The sequence below is a fragment of the Somniosus microcephalus genome, chromosome 2, assembly GCF_052327205.1.
Source record: "Somniosus microcephalus isolate GS21.2 chromosome 2, FLI_Smic_1.0, whole genome shotgun sequence".
Taxonomy (NCBI): domain Eukaryota; kingdom Metazoa; phylum Chordata; class Chondrichthyes; order Squaliformes; family Somniosidae; genus Somniosus; species Somniosus microcephalus.
In genome coordinates this window covers 32,351,258-32,378,744 of record NC_140988.1, presented here as the reverse complement: position 1 = coordinate 32,378,744, position 27,487 = coordinate 32,351,258, and positions in this window count along the sequence as shown.

Sequence of the window (27,487 nt, the reverse complement as noted above, 5' to 3'; positions counted from 1 at the left end):
CCATCATGAGTTGCAATTATATAGTGCCTTTAACATAGTAAAATGTCCCAAGGCGCTTCACAGGAGCGTTATCAGACAAATTTTGACACTGAGCCACATAGGAGATATTAGGACAGGTGCTTGGTCAACAAAGTAGATTTTAAGGAATGTCTTAAAGGAGGAGAGAGAGGTAGAGAAGCGGAGAGGCTTAGGGAGGGAATTCCAGAGCTTAGGGCTTAGGCAGCTGAAGGCACAGCCACCAATGGTGGAACGATTAAAATCGGGGTTACCCATGAGGCCAGAATTGGAGTTGTGCAGAGCTCGCAGGGGTTATAGGGCTGGAGGCCGTCACAGAGATAGGGAGGGGCGAGGCCATAGAGGGATTTGAAAACAAGGATGAAAATTCTAAAATTGAGGCGTTGCCAGACTGGGAGCCAATATAGGTCAGCGAGCACAGGGGTGATGGGGGAACGGGACTTTGTGCGAGTATAGGATACGGGCAAAAGAAAGAGACACAAATCCTGGAAATTTTAAATACAAGTAGGAAATGCTAGAGATGCACAGTAGGTCATTCAACATCTGAGTGAGTTGGGACAGTTTAATGTTTCAATCCAAAATGTGAATTTAACCTTTTCTTTGAGATGCTGGCTGACTTGCTTTGTATTTGCCTAAATACCTGCTTTTAATTCAATCTTTAATCCAAAGTTAGTCAGCAACAGCTAATCTGTGCTTAATAGCTGTTTCCATTGAAAGATCCCTTGACAAGCATGATTCTTTCTCTTTGTTACAGATATTGCTAGATCTTGACTTGGTGTGATAATGTAAAGTGATAATGTATTAAGCGGCTTCAATGGAAATAAAGATCAGGCTGCTGACTCCCCCATTTTACATTATTGCACCAAGTCAAAATCTACCCCATTGTACCTAAGCCACCTAATTAACACTACAGAATTAAACAATCAATAGCTGTTTCAATCAAGGATGTTAGTGAGTAAAGAATTCTGGGCACTCACAATTAATGTCTTTTTTTTGTTTCCCACTCCTCTTCTGAGCCATTGACTCTTGCTGGTGTATCATTTCGTAGATGCTGAACACCCTCCAGTACCTTGATCAATATTTTTTCATCATGCATGCATCTAAAATAGTAAGTACTGGCAGGTTATTTGACCATGGAAGATATAATAGTACAGCTTAATCCTGTGCTTATCCAAACACCAAAATACTTGCATTTTCCAACAAATGTCACTGGTTAGTCATCAAAATGAGAATATATGTTGAAGAAAGGAATTTGCATGAGCCGAATCACCTGGTCTCAATTCCCGCTGTTTTTAATATTCATAGGCAAAACTGGAAAGCACAGCACACAACAGATGTTGGAGCCTCTGACATTAATGCATGATCTCCAGATGAAGAAGGTATGGATCATTTCTTCATAAGGGAAAATTCCGAAGAAGTTGCAACCGTGGAAACAAATCTTTGACAGCACAACATTAGATTCAAAGACAGGTTGACACAGATCCAATACCGCACTCTGCTGAATTCCTGATCACAGCAATGCCACTGTGGGGAGGCACCATGGAGACTGTAGATAAGACCCCAAAGTGATAAATCAATGGAAGGATCATCACCAGGGTGCTCTCATATACTTGCTGACAGCCACTACAGAGAAGTGTTGACGGAGACTTGGGAGCAAGTTATCTGCCTGCCCTTTCAGCCACAGTTAGTTTGGCCAGTACAGGAAAATAAAGAGTGTACCTTTAAAGTGATTTACTGAATGAAAATAAGAATTTTAATTATTAGTTGTAAGAGATGCTCAAGTTAATCATATTCTAGTAGGACATCCACATATCTGGTATAGCCAGATGTAGCCAATCAGTACACAGATACCAGCTGGAGCTAGAGGCCTGCCAAAATTGGAGAACAAATGCAGATTGATGTGATGTAGTCCTTGCCAGATAACCCTTAATAAGACCTTGAGAGAGAGCTGTTACTGGAGTGTTGTATCCTCTTAGAGATTTACACACTGGGAAAAAAGTAAGGAATAAAAACAATAATTGGGAATGCTGTTTTTTGGTGAAATTGGGCAATTATAGCTTGTGACACATATCTGTTTAGTTGAATGATGCCTTTGACAGTTATCCTTGAGCCTGAATTGGTCATCTTGCCTGGTTATGTCTCTTAAAGTGGGTCTTTCTTTGCAATATTTTAAGATATTTAAGGTCAGACATTATTCACCTACATCAAAAGGCCATGGGGGAAAAATTGGGTAGCGCTACCTTCGCTGGAGCGCTAAAATTAGCACCCCGAAAAAGTTAGCACCCCCGCAGCTGATTTTCCCAGGTAGCGCCCCGAGAGGGAGGAGGGGCGCTACTGGAAGTGCCCCGTGTCCCTCTTGGGGCACTGCGGGCCAATATCGCAGCGCTACGTGCCGCGGTACTGCAGACCTTCCTCCTCTTATTAAAGGTGAGGGGCCTGGCGCAGCGCGTCCCGGCGCCCAGCTGGGCCACCAGGGACCAGGAGTGCCGGCAAATGAGCCCGGCCCTCAAGAGGGTGCTAACGGGAGGCGCAAATCAACCAAATTTAGCCCATGATTTTCAGAAAATCTTATGAAGCTTTTGAAGGAGGTTGAAAGGTTCCAGCTGAACTTGAAAAGTTGAGAAAGTGTTTAAGAGTGAACTATTAAGAAAACTTTATGAAAGTTCAAATGTTCAGATCAAGATTGAAATAGAAATTGTAAAATGCATAACAGACTGCTAATGCAAGCTTCAAAGTACATAGCAAAATTCAATATAACAGCAACAGAGAATGACAGCACATGCAAGATTAGTTAAATCTAAAAGAGGAAAGACAACCACAGCCAATTACTCACTCAGGTGAAGCCAGAGCACTGCAGAGGAAGGCAGAACTATCCAACACCACAGCAGCCTACCACTCACAGAGAAGGGATGGTATGATGTTATGCTCATCACAAAGGCACAGCCTTACCGCTGAAAAGCTACCAGTGATATGCTGAGTGCAGTCTGCAAAGTTAACCTTCCTGAGATTTCGGCACATTGAAGGTGACCTTGTTATACTATATTACTAAGCAAAGCACAGTAGCGGTTGAGATATTGGATACATTTAAATCATTGGGGGCAATTTTCCCCCCGATGGCAGCAAGACGGAGGGGATCATCCGTCCATTGTAGAACTCGCCTGATTTTCGTTCCATTGTGGAATGAAAACAGGGGAAGTTCTGCCACAAGCAGCTGATCAGATTACCACCTTGGTGGTGAAGTTGAAAATGGCCCCGTCTGCTTCACTTATGATGATTTACATTCTGTTGATTGATATTAAGTATCAGCTTTACTCTTATCACCAATACTTCAATTGAGAGTAATTGTATTGGGGCAGTAATTCCTCCCCAAACGCGTGAGTACAGAAGGGGTACTCACGCGTCTGGCCGGAGGAAATGCCGGTTTTCAGCATGCACAGCGCATGCGCTGAAAACTGGCATTTCCTCTCCTCTAACCCAAGAGGTGAAGAGGCTAGCGCGTGCGCCTTGGATTTCCTCTGTTTTGGGGGATTTGCGCATGTGTAAAGGCCTCCGGTCTTTACGCTTGTAAAAAGCACACGTAAGTATTTATTTTTACAGGTAAGTGGTGTTCTAGTGTAATTTAGAATTTTTTTCCCCACAGGTTTATTATTTTAAAGAATCTACAATAAGGTAAGTTTAGTTTTAGACCCTTTTTATTAAAAATTTATTTTTTTCAAAAAAAAAAATTATTGTTTAAATTATTTTTTTTAACTTATTTATACTTAATTTAATGATTGGGATGTTTTTTTAAAATGTTTATTTAAAGTTTAAATAGTGTTTTGGGCCCCCGTAGTTTTCATGAGTTTGACAGTTCTTACTCTCAAACTCATGAATGAATCTTCCCCTCCCCTGATTGGTTGTACAGTGCTCACCTGATCCCAGCCGGCACATCGCACTAACTACGCCGCTGGATCAGGTAAGCACTGCGTGCTGACATCTGAACTGGGCCACTGACAGGAAATGCAAGCAGGCCCGGGCTTCAGATGTCAGCGCGCAGGGTGAGTGCAGATCGGGGGCTTGCACGCGCGGCAAGCCCCCGACACCAAGTTCTGGGCCAATATTGCAGAAGTAGTTAAATAAATAGGTGTTAGCAATGCAGCTCCGCATCGGATTGAGTCTTTGGGACGGTCTCCACTTGAACCAGGCTGGGACCAGGGTCCTAGTGGAAAGGATAAATAGGATGGTCAAAAGCACTTTAAACCAGTAAATGGGGGTGAAGGGCTCATGTGGAAAAGGTAGTATAAATAATAATTCTAAAACCAACGAAAGAGAATAGAGTAGAGTAATTGTCAGAAATTGTGCTTTAGGCTCTACAGGTAAAGGAAAAACTAAAAGATGTAAAGTGATTAAACCAGGAGAGAGAAATAAGAAATGTGTGATAAACAACATTAGTGCAGAAGGATAGGTTAGGGCGAGTGGCCCAAATAAGCGTTCTTTATACTAACGAACGGAGTATATAAGGAATAAATTGAATGAACTGCAGGCACAAGTTCAACTTGAAGGGTATGACATGGTAGCCATTACTGAGACATGGCTGCAAGATGGTCAGGACTGGGAACTAAATATACCAGGTTATAAGGTCTACAGGAAAGATAGGGAAAATGGCAGAGGGGGAGGAGCAGCCTTAGCGATTAAGGATGAAATCACTTCAATGATAAGAGAGGATATAACAAGATGTAAGCAGGGAGTGGAGACTTTATGGGTAGAATTAAGAAATAGAAAAGGATTTAGGACTGTATTGGGAGTTGAGTATAGGCCCCCTGGTAGCAGCTGTGAAGTGGCAAAATATATAAATGCAGAGATTAGACAAGCATGTAGTAAAGGCAGGGTGGTTTTAATAGGGATTTTGGCTTTTATATAGATTGGGATAAGCAGGTTAGTTCATGTCAGAAAGGTAGAGAATTTCTTGAGTGTGTTCAGGATAGTTTTCTGCAACAATAGGTCCTTGAAACAATAATGGGACAGGCCATATTAGATGTAATAATGAGGAATCGGCCAGATTTAATTAACAACCTAACAATGTGTGAACATTTATCTAATAATTTATCTAATATCGATTATAATATGATTGAGTTCAACGTTGTGTTTGAAAGGGAGAAATGCAAAACAGCTACTAAGATTCTAGATTTAGGTAAGGCCGACTTACACGGGATGAGACAAAGGTTGGGAAATACGGGGTTGTAGCGCTGGCCGTTAAGGCCGGTTGATGAAAAAATGGCGGCCGCCTCGCTTCCGCCCACTTCTGGCGTGGAACACAGTGGCCGCCATTTTGGAGAGGTCGGCAGCGCTGCCGTTGCTTGCTCTCGCCTCTCACATGTAAAGATGCAGATCGTGATGTTAATTGGCGTGCAACGCCTGAATTGACACACAACTGCGATTTTGGACATCTCCGCTCTCCATACCACCCTCTCCTAACCACGCATGGAAGAATGTATGTGCAGTTCTACAGAGATGCTGTCAGCGCTTCTTAAAGGGACACACACATCTTTCAGGTAAGTTTCAATTTCAGCTTTTGGACTGGTTATTTTACATTTATTGGAGTAGTGCGTAGGTGCAATACATTAAAAAAGTTGGTAAAGTGGGCAGGGAATACAGGGAGTGCTCCTGGACATATGCAAGGCTTTGGATGTTAAAGGAAAGCCTCTGAGAAGACTACTTGCTCACAGTCCTGGAGGCTTTGTTGTGGTCCCCTTTGGGCTTCAACATCACATGGAGATGAAGCAGAGGCAGCAAAGGTGACAAGCTGCTCGCAGAGGGAAGAGGGGGAAGCAGAAGAGGAGGAAACAGAAGAGGAGGAAGCGGAAGGAAGGAGGCAACCCAGTGTAAGATTCGCAAAATTAATATTGTCAGATAAGGGTCCTTTGGCAGAAGAGGCCTTTACTTTTAAAGACTGTTTTAAAAGAAGCCCAGGAAAAGGGACACACAAAATGGCCGCCAGACCCCGTGACTAGCTTTTTGGACACTTTAAAATGGTTCCTGCAGTCCCCAGACAGCCTTTGTGGATTCAGCCCACAGTAAGTTCTGGAAGGCCGTTTCGGAGAAAATGAAACCAGACAGAACCACATACATATGGATTGGATGCAGATCCAGTCAGGTCGGCCTGTAGATAAAGGCCATCTAAATGTTTACCCAGGCAAAGGGAAACAGTTTTATATTCATAAGAGGAGCATCAAAGACCCATTAAAGACATCAAGAAGACATTCAAAACAATACAAGGTCATTCCAGACCAGAGATGGCCACCACCGGCCATCCCGAAAGCAGTTTAAATATAACTAACCCGTTGTGATACAAGCCCGCCAAAGGTTAAACAAAGACTAACCTTGATTTGGCGGGAGATAAAGGCTTCTTTGAGAAGTATAACTGGAGTCCCGGGGTAGCCATCGGGGGCTTTCTGCAGCTTTTGCTTTTGCGTTGTGCAACTTTTTGGAGCTTGGAGCTTTTACAGCTTTTGGTAGCCAGCGTGTTCTTTTAAGAGCCGTGGAGGAACGTCGATGCGGAGACCAAGAAAGTGATTCGAGTCTGCGTCCCGCCCCGGGATAACCATCGGGAGATCATCGACAAACCCCGGGCCGTTGACGAGACAAAGGACAGCAGCCCTACAGAAGAGATCTAGCTGAAAATGGTAATCAGCTAGGCTCTGCGAAGAGACCTCTTTAACCATGGTCAAACAGGTGGTCGCCGTCCCCGCCGACGTCCAGGCTTTCCAGTGTCCAGCCTATCCGTGACCTTCACCTCAAGGAAGAAGAGAGAGTGTCGCAGCCCGCAGCGCTGACCACGTGGAGGCAGGACACCTGAAAGGATCAAAACGCAGACCTGTTTCAAAACTCTATACTTTCCAACTGGATTGGTGAGCATGTTTCTGGCCCCTCACAATCTGATCTAGATAGGCTTAGGGGGTGGGCATTTAAGGGGTAATTTTAACAATGAGTTGTTGTCCCTCGATGTTCCGTGTGTTTCCCCATTTCATGATGACTTTTGCCTGTATCTATCTCAGTTGGTAATGTATTATGAATTTGTTTTTCCCTCCCATGTACCTTTTATTGACTTGCATTTGATTTGTTTTTCTCTATGCAATAAAATTTCATTTCATTTCCATTAAACCTGGCCTATCGAGTATTCTCTACATTGTAGATCCTGCATCAAAGTCCAGTGTCTAGAACCTAAGGGGTGAGTGGGTCGAACCACTCAAGGTTTTACTGTGCAAGAGAGAGAGGCCTCTAGAGAGAGAAACCTCTGCGATCGAAAACCCCTTACAGAAAATGGCGACCATGGGAGGCCACTGGCAGCAGGATTGCAATGTATTAGACCCAGGTTTGAATGGTCGAAATGTTATGGATGAGAGGATAGCGGATTATGTTTTTGGCAAGGTAAATCTCACTAAGCAGTGGATTTCCGATCTCTTACGGGATGGGCGTCCGGTAGACGCAGACGCAGCCATCAGGTGGACAGAGAGCAAAGAACATAAAAAGTCAGTGGAAAAGGCAGTGTGGCTGATGTGCTCCAAGAAACAAGTCCAGATTTTGGACAGAGTCGTTGCAGCACAGGCAGCCAAGATCACTGCCCAGGAAGCAGAAATAAAGGAAAAGGCCATGGGTGGGGAAAAACTCATCACAGCGCTTCACGCGCTGAATCAGGAATGCCAAGTTGTAGCCAGCCAACACCAGGCTAGGATAGAGTACCTGGAATGCCAGGTTGCTGAGAATACGGGAGAAAAACGCCCGCCTCGCACAACAGCTAAGAGCGCAGGAGGAGAGAGTAGTGGAGGTTAAGGCAGCTTACAAGCTGTCCCTTGAGCACGGGTTTGAGAGTGCCAACCATGGCCCCTGCCAAAAGACCATAGAGGACCTGAGAACGGCCTTGGTTAAGGCAAAAGGCATGGTGTGCCTCGTAAGCCCAAAAGCAAGTCACATAGACTTTTTGCAGGAATCCAAAAATCCGATTCCTTGTGAAGTAGTTGTGGCACCAGCCACTGAACCCTCAGTGAGCTTCAGTGAGGCTTGGCCCGTAGGGGAGGTGGTGAAAGAAAGGGTAGCCGAGGTGGAGCAGGAGGAGGAACAACCCCTGGTAGTAAAGCCGGAGCCGGCACCAATGTGTCCTACTCGGCACCAGAGGTTCGGTCCCACCGCCGCAAATGGCGCGGACGGACCCCACATGAACCAGCTCTTGGTGCCCCACGGTGCCCAACAACTCAGAGCGATGATAAGCCACCTCCCAAAACTCTCCGAGAAGGGAGATCCCTCAGTCCATTTCAGGGAGGTAGAGGAAACAGCTGCCATGAATGATTATGATGATCTTGACCAGGCAACGATGCTGCTCTTCTCCCTGGATAGCACAATCCTTCAGTGCCTCTCAGACGGGGGTAAGAGGGGACGGACAGGGTATGTGGAGCTCAGAGACGAGGTCTTGGAGGTTCTGGGAGTGGACGACGGTAATCCGTTCCTCCGGGTGGAAGGGACTGAGCAGCTAACTGGAGATCCCCCGCGGGTTTTCGCAGAAAGGCTGTGGCCAGTGTATCAGCGCAGTTGTCCGGGCATGCCTGAACATGCCGCAATGAACGCCGAGCAGCGGGTTCATTGGCTCCGTTGTCTGGTTGCTAACAGCTTGCCCCAGATACGGGCCCTAGCCAAATCTTGGTTTGACCCCCAAGGTCCCGGTATCACGGAGGTGACAGTGCTCTGACAGCTTAACATTGCGTACAAGAACTGTAGAAGTCAGGAGGCACCTCCCTCTAAGGGAAAAGTGCATGAGGCAAAGCCCGCAGCCCCAAGCAAGAAGGAGTGGCGTCTGGAGGGGAATCGCCCTGCCCAAGCCAAGCTCAATTGTTACGGGTGTGGGAAGGATGGACATTGGCGCAGGGGCTGTAAAAATCCGTGGAAGGATAATAAGGGAAAAGCACCCGCAGCCCAAGCCCAAGCCCAGACCGCCGCCCCAGCACAAGTACAGGTCCAAGATGCAGCCCCTGCCCCTGAAAGAGGAACCGGTGCAGCTATGGATCCCGCTGCGATAGAGTCAATTATAGAGACAATGCGGTCTCTTATGATAGAGCAGGGGAGGATAGCCGTCGCCACTGGTCCTGTCGTTCCCGCAGCCACGACCACTGCACCCAAATGACTAGAGCCGGCGCAGCCCGTCTACATGTGCGCGCTGCGATATGATGTATGGAAAAGACCCATCATGGAGATGGAGGTGGAGGAGGTGCAGGGGACCTATCTATTGGATACGGGGGCATTGTGCACCATGATCCACTCAAATAACCCCACCACCTCACCTCTGTCCACCGGGGTTCCACATACGCTATCGGGCTTCACAGGCGAAGGACAGCCTGACGCATTTTCCATTCCCCTCTCCATTCGTTTAGGACCACTCTGCACCACGTGGAAGTGTACCCTAATGAAGTGGGAGACAGGGAGTGGAAAGGGGGTCCTTGGGTCCAATTTCCTAGTAGAACACGGGATTCTCGTGGATCTCAGAAATCATTGGCTCTGGGGAGCGAGTACGGGAGAGAAAGGAAAAGAGGGTTTCAAGGTGAAACCAAGGAAGGCACGGGTCGGTCGGCAGGAAATAAAATTCCTAGGTCTGAGCATCCGCGCTGGGGAGAGAGCCATAGAAGAGGCTAGACGGGAGTCGGTGCAAGACCCACCGGTCCTCACCACCAGTACAGTGAAGTTGCCCCGATGCACTAAATGGTTTCACATCAATCAGTGCAAACTGTTTAAGCCGGGTGCAAAAGAGCCAACAACCGAGGCCAGGTCTGAGGGTAAAGATCCTCAGCCTGAGGCGTGCAATCAGTCACAGACCACACAGGCTGGAACCGCAGCCTGCTTGAAGGGAGAAGCTGTCCCGCCCACCTGGAAGGTTTCCCCATTGGCCTGGGACTCGGACGAGGAGGAGCCCGAAGACCAAGGCCCTCCTCCTGATCCGAATGCCATTGGGGGGGAGCCCGAACAGCTAGGCCCCACCCCTGACACGATTCTGGAGGAGGTAGAGTCGGAGGGCGGAGATCCCGCCCTCGACTCAAGTTTGGGGGAGGTAGGACTTGGGGGCGGAGATTCTCCACCTGTAGGGACAGGTAGGGAGAAGTCGTCTGCCACAGACCCAAATCCCAAAGGGGCAGAGCCTGAGGGAAGGGAGCCGAAGCCGGCAGTCGTGGAGGAGCCACGGGCTGCGAGGGCTAAAGTCCACCCAAAGGTCCCCTCGCTAAGGGAGCCTCACCAAAGGTACCCCCTCGCAGGTCGTCTCGGATGCCTCAGCCAAGGAAACTCTGGCCAGATTTCCCCTACTCCAGCCGACACCGACTTGTGAGATCCCTAGAAAAACGCAGTTCCCAATTGGCAGCAAAAGGCTGCGGTGGACCCAAGCCACAGGTCAGTGCAGCCCCGCCACAGGGAGCGGTGAGCTGCAGTCCAAACAGGGATTAGGCAGGCTGCCCGGGGACGGGCGGCGTTGTACATAAGTTAAGTTTAAGTTTAGTTAAGCTTAAGGTGTGTAATTTTTAAGATGAGAGTGTTTATAAGTAATAATTTTGGAATCTGCCCAGCATGTGTGTTGTTTGGATCGAGGTCGAAAGACCCGATCATGCCTTCACTTAGGCCAGAATCTCTCGGGAGCCTGGCTATATCGTTTAATTTGTTACAGGAACCAAAAGGATAATGGAAAAGATTCTCATTGCTTTCGCGGTGATCGGGTGTAGCTGGGCCTATCGGGGCCACACCAAGGACTCCATAGTTTATGAATGTTCTGGGAACAGAGCCCCCATCGCAACGGATGGGTCGGGCGCGCATGACATTGAAGAGACGGCCACCTATTTCCACGAAGGGAGGTGGCCAGGATGGCTGGGGTTGAACTCTACGGAATACTCCAGCCAGTTCGGTTTTAAGTACAGAGAGACTTCTCTAGTGTGCCCCAGGGTGAGGATCATCGCACCCAGAGCCAGCGTTACCGTCGGGAAAAAGATTTGTTTGAACTGTACGGGACATGTTCCTTTGGACCGATGGTGGTGGCTCAGGAAGTTAAGCAAAACCATGAAGAACTCCATGGTCGAGTGGGAGAGTCTGGGTAACAATACCCATCGGACTATTACGGGGACGCATGGGGGGTTGAGTGTCTGTTGGGACAAATGGTGGGAACCAGATGAGGGGCCTGAACCTTCCACTGTTCACATCACTGCTAAGGAAAATTTCACCGATCTGCAATGATTCGTTGCACATTTTGGGTATATCATTCCCCCTCTCCCGGAACACCTCACCAAGATACTAAAAGCCGTTGCCGTTTCACAGAAACATTTCTACACACTGGAGCAGAAGCCGTTAGAAATAGGGGCAGACATATTAGATATAGTAACCCCACCGTGGTGGGATCTGTTCACTAATATAGAAGTCCCTTCTTGGATTAGGATAGCCTCCCACATCCTTGTAGTGTGTCAGGTTGTTATTGTGATTTATTTACTGTTTGTACACTGTAAAAAGGTCAGACATTCACAGAAGTATGAGAACAGGGGAGAATGGAGAGAGCATTATGTGCGGGCAGAAGAGGAGACACCCATTTAGATTTTTGCTGCTATGTATAAAGTTAAAGTTTCCCTCCCTCCTCTATATTTGATGTTTGTTCATGTGTAATTTTGTGTGTACTTTATTTTTATTATTATTAAAGTTCATTAAGTGAGTTGTTGTTAATAAAAGATAATGTGTATGAACCGAGTGGTGTAGGGGTATTAGGCCCCCCCTCCACGCCTGGAAATGAGTGTGTCAGATTTTAAATCCAATGTATTGCCATCTATAGATGCTTAATGTACACTGCGGGTTTTCTGAAATGGGAAATGCATGTGTCGTGGGATCATAGATAGGTAATTACAGGGGATGGTTTGATTGTGGAGAGTCAGGAAATTTTGCTCACCCAGAATTATGATACTTCAAGCAAGTTATAGTATCATCAGGGGGGACTGTAAGATTCGCAAAATTAATATTGTCAGATAAGGGTCCTTTGGCAGAAGAGGCCTTTATTTTTAAAGACTGTTTTAAAAGAAGCCCAGAAAAAGGGACACACAAAATGGCCACCAGACCCCGTGACTAGCTTTTTGGACACTTTAAAATGGTTCCTGCAGTCCCCAGACAGCCTTTGTGGATTCAGCCCACAGTAAGTTCTGGAAGGCTGTTTCGGAGAAAACGAAACCAGACAGAACCACATACATATGGATTGGATGCAGATCCAGTCAGATCGGCCTGTAGATAAAGGCCATCTGAATGTTTACCCAGACAAAGGGAAACAGTTTTATATTCATAAGAGGAGCATCAAAGACCCATTAAAGACATCAAGAAGACATTCAAAACAATACAAGGTCATTCCAGACCAGAGAAGGCCATCACTGGCCATCCCGAAAGCAGTTTAAATATAATAACTACCCCGTTGTGATACAAGCCCGCCAAAAGTTAAACAAAGACTAACCTTGATTTGGTGGGAGACAAAGGCTTCTTTGAGAAGTATAACTGGAGTCCCGGGGTAGCCGTCGGGGGCTTTTTGCAGCTTTTGCTTTTGCGTTGTGCAGCTTTTTGGAGCTTGGAGCTTTTACAGCTTTTGGTAGCCAGCGTGTTCTTTTAAGAGCCGTGGAGGAACGTCGATGCGGAGACCAAGAAGGTGATTCGAGTCTGCGTCCTGCCCCGGGGTAACCATCGGGAGATCATCGACAAACCCCGGGCCATCGACGAGACAAAGGACAGCAGCCCTACAGAAGAGATCTGGCTGAAAATGGTAATCAGCTAGGCTCTGCGAAGAGACCTCTTTAACCATGGTCAAACAGGTGGTTGCCGTCCCCGCCGACGTCCAGGCTTGCCAGTGTCAAGCCTGTCCGTGACCTTCACCTCGAGGAAGAAGAGAGTGTGTCGCAGCCCGCAGCGCTGACCACGTGGAGACAGGACGCCTGAAAGGATCAAAACGCAGACCTGTTTCAAAACTCTATACTTTCCAACTGGATTGGTGAGCATGTTTCTGGCCCCTTACAATCTGATCTAGATAGGCTTAGGGGGTGGGCATTTAAGGGGTAATTTTAACAATGAGTTGTTGTCCCTTGATGTTCCGTGTGTTTCCCCATTTCATGATGACTTTTGCAAAGTATAATATGCCTGTATCTATCTCAGTTAGTAATGTATTATGAATTTGTTTTTCCCTCCCATGTACCTTTTATTGACTTGCATTTGATTTGTTTTTCTCTATGCAATAAAATTTCATTTCGTTTCCATTAAACCTGGCCTATCGAGTATTCTCTACATTGTAGTTCCTGCATCAAAGACCAGTGTCTAGAACCTAAGGGGCGAGTGGGTCGAACCACTCAAGGTTTTACTGTGCAAGAGAGAGAGGCCTCTAGAGAGAGAAATCTCTGCGATCGAAAACCCCTTACACCAGATGGCCCCTTTCTGGCCAGGATATCTGGGATCAAATCATAGGCCTGTAGTACAAGTGACCACAACCCCAGTTCCCCTTTCAACATTTGTCCCACACCTTACCTTCCCTCTGTTACTGACCATGAGAGTGTCCTCTTGGCCACAGTGCTGAAGTAAAATCCACTACAAAGCAAACTTTCCAATCCAATTTTTTCCATATATGCATCCATTACATCAAGAAATCAACTAATCAATCTTGTGCATTCCCTTAGTGACTGACTTGCATGTGCCTTTGCCTATCCTAGTGATGTCACACAGTGCTACCCCAGTGGCTGCAGCATAGGTGGTGGAAGGCTGATGGCTCTCAGTGGGGGACACTCAGATGGCCTTGCAGGACGAGCTCGAGCAGCTGTTGGCTTGGAGTGTGAAATTGAGTGACTGTGTTTCTTCTTCTTTTTCACTCTCCTCTCCATTTTCTTGGTCAACCAATGGCTGGGCAGGCTGGATTTCTGGCGTGTCTGAAATGAGGAAGGCACAGGTATAGGGTTGTGGTGAGTGGAGGGTGGGAAAGCAAGAGTTGCGTGCTTACGCAGAAGAGATTGTGGAATGAGGGGGACGTGGGATTTGAGAAGGAGGATAACGTATGAGGATGCTTGCATCTTGTATTCTTTCAGCCTCGCCACTGACCAAGGGTTCAGGCTTGCCCCTGCCAAAAATGGCCAGCACCATCTCCTCCTAGGGAACGAAGTGAAGCTAGGAATGTGAAGTGTGCCTCGTGTTTGATGCAGATTGTTGGTAGGTGAGAACATAAGAAATAAGAGCAGGAGTAGGCTATACGGCCCCTCGAGCCTGCTCCGAAATTTAATAAGATCATGGCTGATCATCGACCTCAACTCCACTTTCCCGCCCCATCTCCATATCCCATGATTCCCCTAGAGTCCAAAAATCTATCTATCTCAGCCTTGAATATACTCAAAGACTCAGCATTTACAGCCCTCTGGGGCAGAGAAATACAAAGATTCACAACCCCTATGAGTGAAGAAATTCCTCCTCATCTCAGTCTTAAATGGCCGACCCCTTATCCTGAGACTATGCCCCCTAGTTCTAGACACTTCAGCCAGGGGAAACAACCTCTCAGCATCTACCCTGTCAATCCCCTTCAGAAACTTGTATGTTTCAATGAGATCACCTCTCATTCTTCTAAACTCCAGAGAGTATAGGCCCATTCTACACAATCTCTCATCATAGGACAGCCCTCTCATCCCAGGAATCAATCTAGTGAACCTTCGTTGCACCGCCTCCAATGCAAGTATATCCTTCCTTAGATAAGGAGACCAAAACTGTGCATGGTACTCCAGGTGTGGTCTCACCAAGGCCCTGTACAATTGCAGCAAGACTTCCTTACTCTTATACTCCAACCCCCTTGCATTAAATGTCAACATGCCTTTTGCCTTCCATATTGCTTGCTGTACCTGCATGCTAGCTTTCTGTGTTTCTTGCACGAGGACACCCAAATCTCTCTGAACACCAACATTTGAAAGTTTCTCACCATTTAAAAAAATTTCTGTTTTTCTATTCTTCCTACCAAAGTGAATAACCTCACATTTCCCTACATTATACACCATCTGCCACCTTACTGCCCACTCACTTAGTCCATCTATATCCCTTTGCAGATACTCTGTGTTCTCCTCACAGCTTACTGTCCCACCTAGCTTTGTAGCATCAGCAAACTTGGATACATTACACTCGGTCCCTTCCTCTAGGTCATTAATATAGATTGTAAATAACTGAGGCCCCATCACTGATCCTTGCGGCACCCCACTAGTTACAGCCTGCCAACCTGAAAAAGATCCGTTAATCCCTACTCTCTGTTTGCTGTCTATTAACCAATCCTCCATCCATGCTACTATATTACCCCCAGCCCCATGAGCCCTAATCCTGTGTAATAATCTTTTATGTGACACTTTATCGAATGCCTTTTGGAAATCCAAATATACTACATCTGCTGGATTCCCTTTATCTACCCTGTTAGTTACATCCTCAAAAAACTCTAATAAATTTGTCAAATACGATTTCCCTTTCATAACACCATGTTGACTCTGCCTAATCATGTTTTGATTTTCTAAGTGACTTGATACCACTTCCTTAACAATGGATTCCAGCATTTTTCTGACGGCTGATGTCAGGCTAACTGGCCTGTAGTTCCCTGTTTTTTCTCTCCCTACTTTCTTGAATAGTGGTGTTACATTTGTGACCTTCCAATCCGCTGGGACCATTCCAGAATTTAGGGAATTTTGGAAGATCAAAACCAATGCATCCACTATCTCCTCAGCCACCTCTTTTAGCACCCTCGGATGTCGGCCGTCAGGTCATGGGGATTTAACGACTTTTAGTCCCATTAGTTTCTCTAGTACTTTTTCTCTAATTATATTAATTACGTTAAGTTCCTCACCCTCATTAGACCCTTGTTTCCCCACCATTTTTGGCATGCTTTTTGTGTCTTCTACTGTGAAGACAGATACAAAATATTTGTTTAACATTTCTGCAATTTCCTTATTCCCCATAATAATTTCTCCTGTCTCAGCCTCTAAGGAACCAACATTTACTTTTGCTACTCTTTTCCTTTTTACATACTTGTAGAAACTCTTACAATCTGCTTTTATATTTCTTGCTAGTTTTCTCTTTTTATCAATTTTTTGGTCAACTTTTGCTGGTTTCTGAAATTCTCCCAATCCTCAGGCTTATTATTATTCTTTGCAATACTATAAGCTTCTTCTTTCAATCTAATCTATGTATTTGGCTTTATTTAAGTTTAAGACTTTAGTTTTGGACTTAGACAAGTCACTCTCAAAATTAAAGTGAAATTCTATCATATTATGATCACTCTGCCCCAGAGGATCCTTTACTATGAGATTGTTAATTAACCCTGTCTCACTACACAATACAAGGTCTTATATAACCTGTTCCCTTGTTGGTTCCATGACATATTGTTCTAGGAAACTGTCCCAAATGCATTCCATGAACTCGTCCTCCAGACTACCTTTGCCAATTTGATTTGTCCAGTCCATATGAAGATTAAAGTCCCCCAAGATTATTGCATTACCTTAGTTGCAAGCTCCTACTATTTCTTGATTAATATTCTGTCCAACGGTATAGTTACTGTTAGGGGGCCTATATACTACTCCTACCAGTGTTTTCTGCCCCTTGTTATTCCTTATCTCCACCCATACTGATTCTACTTCCTGATCTTCCGAGCCGAGACCCTTTCTCGCTACTGTCCTTATGTCATCCTTTATTATCAGGGCTACTCCCCCCTCCTTTTCCATTCTGCCTGTCTTTTTGAAACATCAAGTACATTTAGTTCCCAAGCTTGGCCACCTTGCAACCATGTCTCTGTAATGGCTGTTAGATCAAACCCATTTATCTCTATTTGTGTCACTAGCTCATCTCTCTTGTTATGAATGCTTCATGCATTCAGATAAAGGGCCTTTAATTTAAATGCTTTACCATTATTCCCTGCTTTGACCTTATTCTTTGCTGCACTGCTACCATTAAACATTCTGTCCCTTCCTGTCACACTCTGCTTATTTTTACCCAAATCACTACATTGCTCTATTGCCTTGACCTTTCTCTTTAGATTTCTAAATTTTCCCTCACCTGACCCCTCCCCCAACTTTTTTAGTTTAAAGCCCTATCTACAGCTCTAGTTATTTGATTTGCCAGGACACTGGTCCCAGCCCAGTTTAAGTGGAGCCCGTCCCGACGAAACAGCTCCCTCTTTCCCCAGTACTGGTGCTAGTGCCCCATGAATTCAAACCCCATTTTCCCACACCACCCTTTGAGCCACGCATTTAACTCTATGATCTGCTTGATCCTATGCCAAATTGTGCGTGGCTCGGGTAGTAATCCAAAGATTGTTACCCTTGTGGTTCTGCTTATTAATTTAGACCCTAACTCCTCAAACTCTCTCAGCAGAACCTCATTCTTAGTTCTACCTATGTCGTTGATTCCTACATGGACCATGACAACTGGATGCTCCCCCTCCAACTACAAGTTCTTCTCCAGCTGCAAGGAGATATCCTTAACCCTGGCACTGGGCAGGGAACACAGCCTTCAGGACTCTCATGGCTGCAGGGAACAGTATCTATCCCCCTGACTATACTGGCCCCTACTACTACCACATTCCTTCCTTTTCCCCCCACTTGGATAGCCCCCGTACCACAGTGCCGTGGTCAGTTTGCCAATCCTCCCTGCAGTCCTTTTCTTCATCCATACAGGTAGAAAGTACCTCATACCTGTTGGACAAGGTCCACGGCTGAGGCTCCTTCATCACTACATCCTGGGTCCCCGTACCTGCTGACTCGCAGTCACACCCTCCTGTCCCTGACCACTGACGAACTCTGAAGTACTACTTAACCTAAAGGTGTGACTGCCTCCTGAAACAAAGTGTCCAGGTAACTCTCCCCCTCCCTGATGCATCGCAATGTCTGCAGCTCATACTCCAGCTCAACAATTCTGAGCCGAAGTTCCTCGAGTTGCAGACACTTACTGCAGATGTGGTTGCTCAGGATCGCGATGCTCTCCACAGACTCCCACATGCAGCAGTTACGACACACCACCTGCCCTGCCATCTCAAACTTTGTTTTATTTATTAATTAATTAGTTAACATTTTTATTCAATTGATATTTTAGTTTTATTGTTTGATTATTTTATTTAGTTTAAGTTATTAATTTAATAAGTACTAGCAAGTTACAGTTTCTCAGCTCTTAATTTAACCCCCTTCCCTAACTTAGAGAGCAAAAAAGAGCTGTAATACTCACCAACCAATCACCTACCTGCTCTCCTATGACATCACTCTTTCTTGTTGTTTTTGAATCGGAGCCTCGCCGCTGCTTTAATTCAGCTCCATTCTTGGGCTGTTCTTTATTATCTCACCGCTGCTTTAATTCGGGTCTGCTCTCGGGCCGCTCTTTATCCTCTCACCGCTACCACTCCTTTAATTCAGGTCTGCTTTTGGGCCGCTCTTTATCCTCTCGCCGCTGCTTTAATTCAGGTCCGCTCTCCGGCCACTCTTTAATCCTCTCGCCGCTGCCGCTGGGGGTGGGGTGGCCATGCATTGAGCAGTGTGTGAGGCTAGTGGTGCAGTTGGTAGGAGATGGCTTTTGAAGATTAATTTACTGACCTTGCTCACTCGTCTGAGGTCATTAAACTTCTTTGGGCAGTGGAGCCAGGTCCTGGGGGCAACACTGCTGGCAGTGGCGGCCTTGGTGATCTGGTCCCACATCCTTCTTTCTGGAGGGCCTCCTGGCCCCCTGTGGGTAGAAGATCTCTCTTCAAGTGTTGCCCCCTGCACAAAGCTTGAGTGCTGCGTCCATGAGCCTGAGTGCCCCTTCACTGGCCTGTTGAGCCATTTGTGTTAATGCTGAAGCATTTTAGCATTTTTACATGCAGAAGGCAGTTCAGCTTTAAGGGCTGCAGACTGCCTAGTTTGGAATGATTTTTTACCTTTTTTTCAGAAGGCAGTTCACCTTTAAGGTCTCACAACTGCTTTCAAAACTGATAGCTGTGCTTTAAGAAAATGTAGCATCACTACAGTGACGCGACCTTGGGCCTCCTGCTGAGAGCACATCCTATCAGCAGCACAATAGTTGTTGGGCTGTGTGGTAAAATTATTTAAATTAGTAGGCAGCACCAAATTAACATGTCGCCTGCGCTTTCTAAACAGGCGCAAGCAAACCTCGCCCTGCGGGGTCCGCGCCTGTTTTTGGGCCTTATCGAAATTCCCAGCCAGAGACTGTCCACAGTAAACTGTGCAAATCTGTTAATGGTTAAAATGACAAAATATCAGTGGGAGGTGTTCAAAAAAGAATTTAACGTGATACAGAACCAGTTTATACCCCAAAGGAGCAAGAGCTCTACTAACCAAAAAAAGCAGCCACGGATGACAAAAGAGGTGAGAGACAACAGAAAACTAAAAGAAAAAGCAGACACAAATGCAAAAACTAGCACAGATCCTGGTGAATGGGAGAGATACAAAGAATAGCAAAGGGTGACAAAACAGATAGCAAGAACTACAAAAAGGGAGCATGAAAAGAAGCTTGCAAGGGATATCAAAATCAACACAATTTTAGTCTTTTACAATTATATTAGGAAAAAGAGTGGTCAGGAGCAATGTGGGCCCCTTCAAAACTGATAATGGTGATAATGTAAATGAAAATAAGGAAAAGGTGGACATGTTGAATAATTACTTTGCGTCAGTATTTACAGTAGAGGAAGAGCATAGCATGGCGGACATCCCAAGGAAACTAATATTGAATCAGGTACGGAGACTCACTAATATCAGCATAAGCAAAATAACAGTAATGAAGAAAATAATGGCACTAAAGAGTGACAAATCCCTAGGACCAGATGGTTTCCATCCCAGGGTTTTAAAGGAAGTAGGTGAGAATATTGCAGATGCCCTAACTGTGATCTTCCAAACTTCCGGAACCATTCTTTTAGATTGGAAATTGTGCATGCCACTCCACTATTTAAGAAAGGTGCAAGAAGGAAACCAGGAAATTATAGATCAGTTAGCCTACCATCTGTTGTCGGGAAATTACTAGAGTCTGTAATTAAAGATAGAGTGACTGAACACCTTGAAAATTTTCAGCTGATAAAGGGCCAACATGGACTTGTAAAGGGTAGGTCATGTCTGACGAACCTGACTGAATATTTTGAAGAGGTGACTAAAGTACAGCTAAACAAAGCCCTGATTAGACCACACCTGGAGTACTGTGTTTAGTTCTGGGTACCATACCTTAGGAAGGATATATTGGCCTTGGAGCGCAGCATAGATACCAGAATGATACCTGGACTCCAAGGGTTAAATTAACACTATGGCTACTGGCGAAGGGAAGAAGCTGGTTATTCTGCAATGAGTGGCTCACCTCCTAATCTATTAAAACCTTTCCACCATCTTCAAGGCTTAAGTTAGGAATATGATGGAACACTCATTACTTGCCTGACTGGGTGCAGCTACAACAACATTCAAAAAGCTCAACGCCATCCAGGACAAAGTAGCTCACTTAATCAATGCCACTGTCACTGAACTTAATGGGCCAGATTTTCCAACCCCCACGGGTGTGTACGAGGTGTGTACACACCTGTAGGGGCCTCGCAAGTGCCGGTTTCAGGCATGCAAAGCACATGCGCTAAAGCCCAGCACTTGCGATCTGCCAAGAATCCTCTGGACAGATCATCCGCCTGCCCAGGGGAAGGACCTCCACGGACAGAGAGTTTCGCTTTCTGCACAACCTCCGCCCGCTGAAAACCTTTAAAAATCTTACGCCCGGTAAAAGCCTGCGTAAGGCCCGCTTTTACCAGCATAAGAGTTAAAAAAAAAAAAAATTTCACTCGTTTATAATTTTAAAATACTTTTAAAAAAGGTAAGTTTATTTTTAGCCCTGTAAAAAACTTCAATTATTTTTTTCAAAATTTTTTATTTTTGTCTAAAATATTTAATTTAATGTAATTTTAACTATTTTTAAATGTGATTTAAAAAATATATATTTAATGTTTAACTGTTTTTTTAAGTGAACCCCATTCATACTTTTGACAGATCTGTCCATACAGAACTGTCATAAGAATAAAGGGGGTTTCCCTTCTTTGATTGGTTTCCCATGGCCCACGTGATCCCAGGGACGCTTGCAAATCTGCATGCGCCCCTGGGATACCTGGGCCTCTGCGCATTTCATAGAGCAGAGGCCCAGGATCGCAAGTCTCGGGACCTACGGAGCCAGCAGGTAAGTTCGTAGATTTTTTCCGATCGAAGGCTCCGATCAACTCAAAGTTACTTTGACATACCTCTCAGCTCTGTGACCTCTACCACAGAGAAGGACAAGAGCTGCAATAACATGGGGACACCATTACCTTCAAGTCACACACTATCCTTATTTGGGCATGTGTCAGCGTATTTCATCATCAGTGGGGCAATATCCTGGAATTTCCTGCCTCACACCATAGTGGGAGCAAGATCACTACAATGACTGCAGTGGTTCAAGGAGAAAGCGCTTCTTAGTGGAACCAGGGATAGGCAATAAATGCTGGCCTTGCCAACATCACCCCCAAGAATTTTTTTTAAAAATAAACTATTATATTTGTTGCATTTGTGAAATTCTAAAGAGGAGCTCTTTGAAACCACTCAATGATTGTGGGACCACTACTTCATAAGATACTGCACAAAATTAAAATGAGAGTTTATTTTAAAAGGTTAATATCACTGGATTTGGAAATAGTGGAGTGGAGTGAACTATTCAGCTTATTTAAAAGACTTATTTGTGTACAAATATTTTTTCATTTCTTTTCTCAAATGAAATTAAAACATCTCCATGTAGTAAAAATGAGAGTTCAGCTGCCATTAAACTACAACTTCTGGATCAATGTGAAGTGGTTTTCATGTGGTAGTAAAATCAGAAGTATATCTTGGAAGTAAGACAATGATGTTCTCAGATACAAATAAATAGAAACTATGATCAAAATGAATCCTTTCAATTATTGAATTTTATGCACTTCTATTCTTGAGATTGAATTTAACAAAGGTAACAATAACAATTGTAAGTCTAGGCTTCTCAAAATTCCCGCACTCCCCGAAATTATGGATCAAGGGACCCTGTTTGGACAAGTTATTAAAAACAGGGTACCCAAAATGGCTTCTGTAACCTCGTGGCCAAAACCAACAGGATTTTTAAAGCAGGGCTCTGCAGACAGGCAGGCCCGGAGATGAAACTTAAAATGCAGGAATCTGTGAGAAGGATTCTGTGGAGACAGACAGCCAAAGTAAACACAGAATATGCATTCATTTGACTTGTAACAAATCAAGCTAGAATGGGCCTAAAATTGTGACCATTAGGTTTCTGCATATTTAATTGGTAACAGCTCACAGTAGCCATCAAGTCAGGATGGGGACAATTAAGTTTCATCCATGACAAACAACCAGGACATCGGGGCCATTAGACCCGGAGACAACCACTCCACAAGTCGTTAAAATAGATGGCTGTAATCAGTTTAAACGAGCCCGCCAAAAGTGAAACAATGGGCTGACCTGACTTGGTGCGCAGATAAGGAGTTGAAGAACGGGTATAATTGTAGGCCCATCAGCGGAAATCGCTCGCTTAGCTCTCTTATCTCTTACTTGTGGCCTTGGCCTGCTGCCTCTCGTTCTCATACGTAGCAGGCTCTCTTCTCGCTCCCCGCACCGCTCAACAACCAAGAACATCCGTTACACCGGGGCCAAATGCGGGAGGAGAACGAGACCCGAGTTCAAAACCACACAGGACACACAGGCCACAAACGGGCAGACGAGACGAGACGAGATGACGAAGAAGGTAAACTGATAAAAGCAGAGAAGGGCAGCGAAAGACGCATTGGGAAAAACCAAACGCCTAGTTATAAGCTGGTGTTTGGTGAATAAGTTGGCGTTGCATGCATGAACAGTAAAACCCCGTTGTGACGAATAAGCTGGCGTTCAAAGAGTGGGTAGCAGCGTACGTGACAAATAAACTGGCGTTCGAAGCTTGGATAGTAAAATCTTTTAAACGGTAAAAACCGCCAACCGACCCCCGACCATGACGTTACCGCCGCCGACCGCCCGAGGGAGAAGAAGAAGAGAACCCATCGCGACTCAACGACGACTGTAGCTGAGGAAAAGGAGGGTGCTTCGCATCAACAACTCCAGCACCGCACCCTGAGACCACGTGGCAACGGGATACCCCAAAGGGCAGCAAGAGCGAACCTCAAAACCAACCCAATTAAAGCAACAGGTTTTGGATTGGTGAGCATGAATTCCTGGCCCCTCATAGCTTAATCTAGTTAGTTATAGGGTGTGGGATAAGGATAAGGGGATTGTTAACATAATTGTTTTCCCTCGATGTGCCATGTGTTCCCCATTCCCATATAAGTGTAATTGTTTATGCCTGTATTTTCATACCAGTAATTTTCATAAGATTATTTTATACTGCTTTTAATAAAATGTTGGTTTTCTTACACCAAACCACTTGTCTACTCGATTTTCTGTATCGCCGCCTGTACCTAAGCCCGGTGTCTAGAACCCAGGGGTGTGGGAGCGATTCGAACCACACAAAAGACAGTCAGAGGCGAAGCTGACTGGGCGCACGCCACCACCCCCCCCCTTACACAATGAATGACCCTTGATGACCGATGGCAAAATGCTTGGAAGAATTGTGACATGCCAAATGGATTCCTTAGAGGACCCCACAGTACAGCCTGAAGGAACAACCTTCCTCGCAAACAGTGGACAACCATCAACCACCTCAGAACTAGTCATGGTCGATGCTGCCACCTTCTCCATAGATGGAAGATTAAAGCATCCCCATCATGCGATTGCGGAACTCCTAATCAGACCCTGGAGCACATCATTGAGCGCTGCCCTCAGAGGAATATCGCAGCCAGCCTACAAGATAACCTCACTATTACACTGGAATTTTTGGCTTAGATACCTGACTTAGATATTGATATTTGATTTGTTTTTTGCTACTACTACATGAGAGAAGAGCTACTACCATACGAGAGAAGAAAAATGACCCTACCTTGGGAATTCCTGCAATCTCTTCTAAATGTGTTAGAATAAATGTAAATGTTCTGTACAAATGTTTTCAACCCAGCTGTATGGTATAGAAGGCAGGAAAGAACTGAATATTAAAATCTCATTAGCATTACTGTAACATCAAGCTCAATGAAAAATCTGCTGGCTACATAGCTCTGTTCACAGTAAAACATCAGTAAACATTTCAAAGTCTTATGTTTCTTTGTTACTTGAATATTTTCTAAAAATCCCATTGTTTCATATTGTTCATTCTTTATAAATTTATTGTGGTTTAGTAATTGTAGATATAAAAGAAGCAATGCAGTTTGTACAGGGGTACACAGGTGGTGTTGGCTAAGGATGAATGAGCATTGATTCACATTGACTACTCTTGTGTCAATGATAAAGGAAGCAGATACTCTTGGGCAACCAGGAGCAATGGAAAGATCTGGTAATCAACAACGGCTTTCTTCTGAGAATAATTAAGTGTTGATGAGTTCCTGGAAAGAATCCTAGGCAGTCAATATGGTTACAAGTGTAATCCAGGGCAACAACACATTCTCTGTAACTAAAACTGATCAGTTAGTTGGGAGATAAAACAAGGTGCAAGAACAATAAGATTTTGTATATTTAATATCTGTTCACCCAACAGATATGTTCATTTATCAGTTAGCCAATTAGGTTGAATCAACTGTACAATGAATAAGGAACATTTTCCAACATCTACAAATCACAATAATATGGAGTGCTTCACTTTAAATTTCTTGTTGGTATTACAGGGTAAATTTACTGACCCTTCACGACTTTCCACTCTTGCTTACTGAGGGTGACGTTATTTCTGACATCTTCAGGTGGGAGTCAGTTTTGGGATATTCAAATGAAGCTCAAGAATTAAAACCTTCCGAGCCTCACACTCCAAGCGGCCAGACAAATAGCCGCCTGCTTTGGCAGCCGCAACCCCGATTCTCGCGCCCAAGTTAAAATTGACCCCAGAGAATTGGCAGTGCGGTGAATTAGCCCTATATCCAACCCACATTCCTTTCATTTACCCTTGCATTCTTATGCACATGTGAACTTAAACAATGAGTATATATTTTGCAACATCATGGATTATTTTTTCCTTTAAGCAAATTATGTTTTCCTAGGTTCACAAATTGACTGGTCTTAACTTTACACATTCTATTAAAAAACAAAAATGGTGGATGTGGTGTATTTGGACTTTCAGAAGGCTTTCGATAAGGTCCCGCATAAGAGATTAGCGTGTAAAGTTAAGGCACGTGGGATTGGGGGCAAGGTATTGACTTGGATAGAGAACTGGTTGGCAGACAGAAAACAAAGAGTTGGAATAAACGGGTCTTTTTCCGAGTGGCAGGCAGTGACTAGTGGGGTGCCACAGGGATCGGTCCTTGGACCCCAGCTATTCACAATATATATTAATGATCTAGACAAGGGAACTAGATGTAATATCTCCAAGTTTGCAGATGACACAAAGCTGGGTGGGCGTGTGTGCTGTGAGGAGGATGCCGAGAAACTCCAGGATGATTTGGACAGGTTGGGTGATTGGGCAGAAGCATGGCAGATGCAATATAACATGGATAAATGCGAGGTTATCCACTTTGGTGGCAAAAACAGGAAGGCAGATTATTATCTGAATGGCAATAGGTTGGGAGAAGGGGAAGTGCAACGAGACCTGGGTGTCCTTGTGCACCAGTCGCTGAAGGTGAGCATGCAGGTGCAGCAGGCGGTTAAGAAGGCAAATGGTATGTTGACCTTCGTAGCGAAAGGGTTTGAGTACAGGAACAAGGATGTCTTGCTGCAGTTGTACAGGGCCTTGGTGAGACCGCATCTTGAGTATTGTGTGCAGTTTTGGTCGCCTTATCTGAGGAAGGATGTTCTTGCCATAGAAGGAGTTCAGCGAAGATTCACCAGGCTGATACCTGGGATGGCAAGAATGATGTATGAGGAGAGATTGGGTCGATTGGGCTTATACTCGCTGGAGTTCAGAAGAATGAGAGGGGATCTCATTGAAACTTATAAAATTCTGACAGGACTGGACAGACTAAATGCAGGAAGCATGTTCCCGATGGTCGGGGAGTCCAGAACCAGCGGTCACAGTCTAAGGATAAGGGGTAAGCCATTTAGGACAGAAATGAGGAGGAATTTCTTCACCCAGAGAGTGGTGAACCTGTGGACTTCTCTACCACAGAAGGCAGTAGAGGCCAATTCATTAAATATATTCAAGAAGGAGTTGGATATATTTCTTAAGGCTAAAGGGATCAAGGGGTATTGGGAGAAAATAGGGACACAATTTGGATGATCAGCCATGATCGCATTGAATGGTAGAGCAGGCTCGAGGGACCGAATGGCCTACTCCTGCTCCTATCTTCTATGTTTCTATGTTTCTATGGCAGAAGACAAGAAATCATTTCAGGGCTCCAGCCTTCAAAATGTCAGGAACACTTAATTATCCTCAGAAGGTAGAGGTCTTCCATTACCAGATCTGTGCATCACCTTCTAGGGTGACCAACCACTCTTTATTGCATTACAGAGGAGTCATTGCTAATTGATCCTTATCCATCCTCCCAACACTCTGTGCTATCTTAGTTGATCACATGCATGCGGTTGATCAAAGATTTCAGTAAAACCAACATTATGAAACTCATCAGCAAATTTAATTACAAAAGCAAAATACTGCAGATGCTGGAAATCTGAAATAAAAACAGAAAATGCTGGAAATACTCAGCAGGTCAGGCAGCATCTGTGGAGAGAGAAACAGAGTTAGCATTTCAGGTCGATGATCCTTCGTCAGAACTGGAAAAAGTTGGAGATGGAACAGGTTTTTAACCAAGTGTAGGGGCAGAGAAAAGGAGGGAGGGGAGGAAAGAACAAAAGGGAAGGCCTGTGATAGGATGGAAGGCAAGAGAGATTAAGGCCTCGATTTTACTGATGGAGGCGGGTTGAATGCGGGCCCGCTGCTCAGAGGCTTTCCGACCCGCAACCGGCTGCTGCCTCCCGTCAGTTACTATTTTCGCTTGCTTGGCCTCGTTACTGCCGACATGCGGGTCCCTCCAGGCAATTGCTTGGAGGCTGTCAGTTTCTCACCTCTGATGATGTGTTGTTTGAATGAAAATTTAAAGGGGCCATGTCCCCTTTGGGGAAAATGTCAATTGGATGGATTGGTGCTGTATGATATAGAAAGGGGAGTTGACAGTGTCTATTCTGAACAAAATTTAATGAATGAAATTGCTGGTCATATTATTCCAGAAAGATATTTATGAATTTTTAATATATCAATTTATTACCCGACTATGAAATGAAAAAGATGCCAGATTTGTTCCAATCATTGGCTTAGTAATATTAATACTTTTTTCTCTTAAAGGTGCTGGCTGCTGCAGGAACGGCAGCCCCAATAACTAAGGCTGCACCCAGGTTCAATGAGGGCTCTCTCCATGCTCATGCTGAGGGGGTTAGAGGAC